Genomic DNA, 5,842 nt, shown 5'->3' with positions numbered 1-5,842 from the left:
GGAAGAAAGAGAAAACTAATATAAAAGACTTAGAGAAAAGAGAGACTGAAAAAGACAGGGAGAGAAGCTGTAGCAGATTAACGTCAGTCATCATTATACCCTCTGCAATGTCTTTTGGCTCAGGTGTTCCCTGTAAGGACCTGGTGAAGGTTTAGCCATTTGGTCTGCCTTTTAGGAAGTAGAATTTTATGGTATCATTACTGTTTGTGTCTAGATTTGTGTCTCTCACCCATTCCCTTGCCCTTCCGCCCTGCCTTCCCTACCCACCCAATTGTCTAGTCCTCAAGATGCTTGCAGGGTATGTCATTATCTTCAATAGATTCAGGTTATTTGCTGTAGATGAGTGATACTGTGCAGTGATTTTCTTTATGTGATTGGGTGAGTTCACTGAGAATGATCTGTTCCAGGTTCAACCACTTTTCCTCAAATTTCTTTGTGTAATTTTTTCTTACTGCTGTATAGAATTCCATTGTGTAGATATAACACATCTTTGTTATCCATTCTTCTAGTGATGGACAATCTTGGTTGATTCCAGCTCGTAGCTATTACGAATTGAGCCGCTACAAACATGCTTAAGCAAGTCACTCTGGCCTGTGGTTTGAAGGTTGTAAGGTAGATGCCCAGTAAGGGAATAACTGGGTCTGTTGGTATCTCTATAGTCAATATTTTCAGGAGTCTCCATATTGCTTTCCAAAGTTGTTGTACCATCTTACATTCCCACCAACAGTGGATGAGGGTGCCTGATTCTCCACATCCTCTCCAGCATTTATTTTCATTTGATTTTTTAATGTTTCCTATCCTTACTGGCATAAAGGGGAATCTCATAGTTGTTTTAATTTGCATTTCCCTCATGATTAGGGATGATGAACATTTCCTTAAGTGTGTGTTTGCCATTTGTATTTTCTCCTCTGTGAACTGCCTGTCCAGCTCTTGGCCCCATTTTGTGAGTGGTCCATTTAACTTTTTTTTATTTTTTTTTTTATAATTTTTATTTATTTATTTATTTGAGAGCGTCAGACACAGAGAGAAAGACAGATAGAGGGAGAGAGAGAGAATGGGCGCGCCAGGGCTTCCAGCCTCTGCAAATGAACTCCAGACGCGTGCACACCCTTGTGCATCTGGCTAACGTGGGACCTGGGGAACTGAGCCTCGAACCGTGATCCTTAGGCTTCACAGGCAAGCGCTTGACCGCTAAGCCATTTCTCCAGCCCCCATTTAACTTTTTATTTGTTAGATTTTTGAGTTCTCTTTATATTCTACAGATTAGGCCTCTGTCAGATGGATAATCAGCAAATATTCTCTCCCATTCTATGGGCAATCTATTGGCTTTACTTATTCTTTGATGGTCTGTAAAGAAGCTCTTCAGCTTCATGTGATCCCATTGGTTAAGTGAATGTTTAAGATTCTGAGCTACAGGGGTTTTGTTCAGGAAGTGTTTTTCCATTTCTATATCATGGGAAGTTCTTCCTATATTTTCTTGCAGGAGTAGTCGAGTTTCTGGTCTTATATTGAGGTCTTTGATCCGTTTGGACTTGAGTGTAGTGCATGGTGAGATGTGTGGATCAAGTTTCAATTTCCTGCATATGGTTATCCAGTTTCTCCAACACTATCTGTTGAAGATGCTATCTTTTCTTCTGAAAGAAATAAAAGGGATACTATTTGCAAAGGAAGAAGTTAACTTAGCTCTATTCACTGATGACATGATTATATATGTAAGAGAACTGAGAGACTAAATCCCAAAACTCCTGAAGGTGATTAATTCATATAGCAAAGTAGCAGGATACAAATTCAATGCACAAAAATCAGTAGCCTTTCTATATTCAAATGACAAAGATATGGAGAAAGAAATAGGGATGTAGTCCCATTTTCAGTAGCAACACAAAAAATAATAAAATACTTTGGAATAACGTTAACCAAGGAAGTGAAAGTTCTATACAATGAAAGCATAAAAACACTCAGAAAAAATTGAGGAGTACTTGAGAAAATGGAATGACTCCTTTGCTCCTGAGTAGGCAGAATTAACATTGGGAAGATGGAAATCCTACCAAAGGCAATTTACAGATTTAATGCAATTCCAATTATAATCCCAGCATTGTTCTTCACAGAGATAGAAAAAATGATCTCAGATTTCATATGAAAGACAGAAGGCCTCAGATATACAACTATATCCTCAGAAAAAGAAATATATCCAGTGGCATCACCATACCTGATCCACAAAGTCATAGTAGTAAAACAGCATGGTACTGGCATAAAAACAGGTGTATAGACCAATGGAATAGACTTGAGGACCCAGACTTTGGGTTAAGCAACTATAGCTACTTGATATTTGACAAAGACCCTAACAATAAAAAAAATTAGAACTAGAATATAGAAATGCTAAAATTATTGGAAGATGTCTCTGTTAGTCCTTCTAATTGAACATATGAGAAATCATTAATACAGAATTCACAAGTTAACTTTAACAACTTACTAACTCATCACATGTTGTCTGTACAGAGTCTTTGACACATTACAGAAAATAGGTGTTATATAGGCTACTCTACTATGTAAGAGTTCCTGATACATTCTTACACAAGACATACATTTGCATAATTGTAATAGTGCCCATACTTTTGTACCAAAAGCACTGTAAATGCATATGCCAATTAAATGATATATAATGGACATTTTTAAAACTGTCCATTTATAGAAAAAAAATGTTTGATTTAAGGAATCATGTGTCTAAATGAAGAATTTTAGTGTAATTATGTGTATTCAGTAAAGCATATTCCACTGAGTTTAACATGTTGGTAACTTCACCTTTAATCTTTCTAGACTCAGGCTTGGAAATACATTAAATTAGACCATCCCAACAAACTAACCCTGAATATGATAGCTGTTGGGGAACCACCACTTTCAAGAAAAAGATGGAGCATCCAAAGTGTCAATATGTATGGGAAGAAAGTGCCCAAACCAATACATCTTTCACAGAAAGTACATATATGTAATTTTTCACTTGTAAATTTGGAGACATAATATTGAAAAACAGCAAAGTTATAGACCTTAGACATTTCTGTTTTTATTTAATTTTCTATGAACAAAATGAAACAGGTAAACTTTAATGATAAGAAATAGTATATAAAATTGCTACAAAATTATACATACACTTACCAGTGGTTTAATTTAAAAAGTTACACCATTTTGCAAAGAACAGTGTATATTTAAAAGAAGTAAATTTTAACCAGTCATATTACCTTTATATACTCAACAAAATACTCAAGAAGGTTTTCCATTCATATATATATATATATATATATATATATATATATATATATATATACACATACATACATATATATACATATATGTATATATATATACATGTATATATATATATATATATATATATATATATATATATATATATATGGCTGCTGGGTGTCACAAAACTTTTGAAATTACTCAATTTTTTCTTACCATTCATAGTGAACTCAGACCATTCACAGTAACTTTTTCCATTAGAAGCCATTTACCTCCTCTTCCCATGACAGTGCTATAAATAAATAAATATATATATATATATATATGTGTGTGTGTGTTTGTAAGCATATATATATATATTTCCCCCATTTAAACACATGTGCTTGCCTGTGAACCCTAAGCGTGCATGTTTGACTCCCTGGATCCGATGTAAGCCAGATGAGCATGGTGAAGTATATGGAAGTTCACACCTGAACTTAAAGTGGCACATGCATATGACAGATTTTGATTATAGTGGCTGGGGGACCTAGCATGCCAATTCTCTCTCTGTGTCTCTTTACTTCCAGTATTTCTTATAAAAAAGATCAGTCCATTGGGCTTTCCATAAAATTTTGAAATAAGATTTGTAAATATTCATATGGAAAATGATTAATCGTATGATTACTAAAGAAGAGCTTTTCAGTTTATCAGATCTGAGTCATATCGAAAAGCCTGATCTAATTGTCCTTATCATTTCACACCACTACTACATAGTTTAGGTAGTCTAGCTTTTTGGTTTTGAGGCAATTTGTTAACCTTTCCAACTTGCATTAAGTGTATAACAAGTTATAGAAAATTTTAATTAACTTTTGGAATCACTCCTACAGTATAATATTCTAGCCATTTTCAGAGACGATAATGACCTACTGCCATTAAGGCTTGTAAAACAGCATCACTATTGACAGGTTTTTCTAAATTTCTGCAGAAACATTGACATAAATAGATGAATTGTCTGGCTTTGTTTGAGCATCCTCTAACTGATTTTTAGCTGGTAATAAGGGTTGTTCTTGTATGTTAAAAGCTAATAATAACATATTTTCCAATTTGGAAAAATATAAGTTCTTCAGTAATACGTATTGCTTCATTAAGATTCCTAACAACAGCCAGACCTGGAACTGGTATTTAATAAGGTGTGCATTAATTTATTTTTTTAATACAGAAGATGGTGGAAATATGCTTAGGGTCAATGTGGGTTCTTCTGGGGAACTCTTCCTCCTTATAAGGAGTCCCCTTTCAAGGAGAGCAGGTCCTTATCCTAAGAGATATAATCCTTCTGCTTTAGCAGGAAGCAGCACTGTCATGGGAAGAGGAGGTAAATGGCTTCTAATGGAAAAAGTTACTTTGAATGGTCTGAGTTCACTATGAATGGTATGAAAAAATTGAGTTAGTTCAAAAGTTTTGTGACACCCACCAGCCTTAAAGAAAGCACAGTACTTGTAAAACCATTGAAAATAAAGAGACTGAGAAAAATTCAAATAATTTATGCTTTCCAAAGAAATGTAAGTGAGCTGAGGCATAAGTTTATCCCATGTGCAATATGTGTACAAGTTTGGAGTAAGAACAGTTACAAAGCAAAGGAATTGAAATGAATGTAGTAATAAAGTAGTCATTTCCTAAAATGAAAATTACAGCAATATTTTTTCATTGACATAGGGTCTCATTCTAGCCCATGCTGACCTGGACTTCACTACGTATTTCCCAGGCTGGCATTGTACTCACAACAATTCCTTTACCACTGACCCCAAAGTAGTAGGACTAAAGGCATTTGCCACCATGCAGATGTAGAAAATTACAACTTTTCTAGCTCAAAACAAAGCAACAGAAAAGTTTATAAAAATGTAGGTGGTAGTAAAAAATTAATAAACTGAGTTGATAGTTAAAAAAAAGTCTACATTTAATGGTGAGCAGTAACATAATTATTTAAAACACAATTGAGATGTTTCCTGATTGTCTTTTACTTCCACTGTTATTATATTATTTTTCTACTTCACAGAAGCTGCAAAGCCCTCTAGAAGGGTTATAATTGGACAATGAACTCTCCCTAGATAGGTTTATGCAGTGCGATGTATTAAAGTACATTAGAGCCATAAGCAAACATATACTACAGGAAAACAAAAGATAAAGATATAAAGCTGCATGTACATGGGAATTCTTTAAGGGCATTTCTCAAAACAGTGGAAAGGATTGTTCAGAAATGGAGATGGGAAAAGACAGAACTACATGTGGACAATGGCTAGCTCCTTTATTGAAGCCTCTCGTAATAATTGTTTTGGGATTTATGTTAAAACCCTCTGTCTTAAATGCTGTCCAGGTTCATCCAATGTAGGATAAAAATCCTAGTGATATTCCAGGAGTACCAGCCATTACATAAAAAAATCATAGGGTGCTATGTATGATGATAAAGAGGTGGGAATATGGTAGAAAAAGCTAAAAGTTGAAGGGATTCACCAAGTTACCGTAAGACTTAATTGCTAAGCAGCTAAAGTTATCTCTGTCAGCAACTGGATAACATCCCAAAGAAAGAACTTGCCAGAAAGGACCCACAGGTATCATAAGAAGGAAA

At 34.8% G+C, this 5,842-nt stretch overlaps 1 non-coding gene across 1 annotated transcript; it reads right to left on the bottom strand.

Annotated features, from left to right (window-relative positions):
• Positions 1–4,111: 4,111 nt before the first annotated feature.
• LOC123457137 lies at positions 4,112–4,238 on the bottom strand. The gene has a single exon (XR_006634911.1). It is a non-coding gene; the product is annotated as a small nucleolar RNA SNORA33 (small nucleolar RNA).
• Positions 4,239–5,842: the final 1,604 nt, after the last annotated feature.

Source organism: Jaculus jaculus, chromosome Y, assembly GCF_020740685.1.
Source record: "Jaculus jaculus isolate mJacJac1 chromosome Y, mJacJac1.mat.Y.cur, whole genome shotgun sequence".
Classification (NCBI taxonomy): Eukaryota; Metazoa; Chordata; class Mammalia; order Rodentia; family Dipodidae; genus Jaculus; species Jaculus jaculus.
The sequence above is the reverse complement of the archived record's forward strand: the minus strand, read 5'-3'. Positions and strand labels throughout refer to the sequence as shown.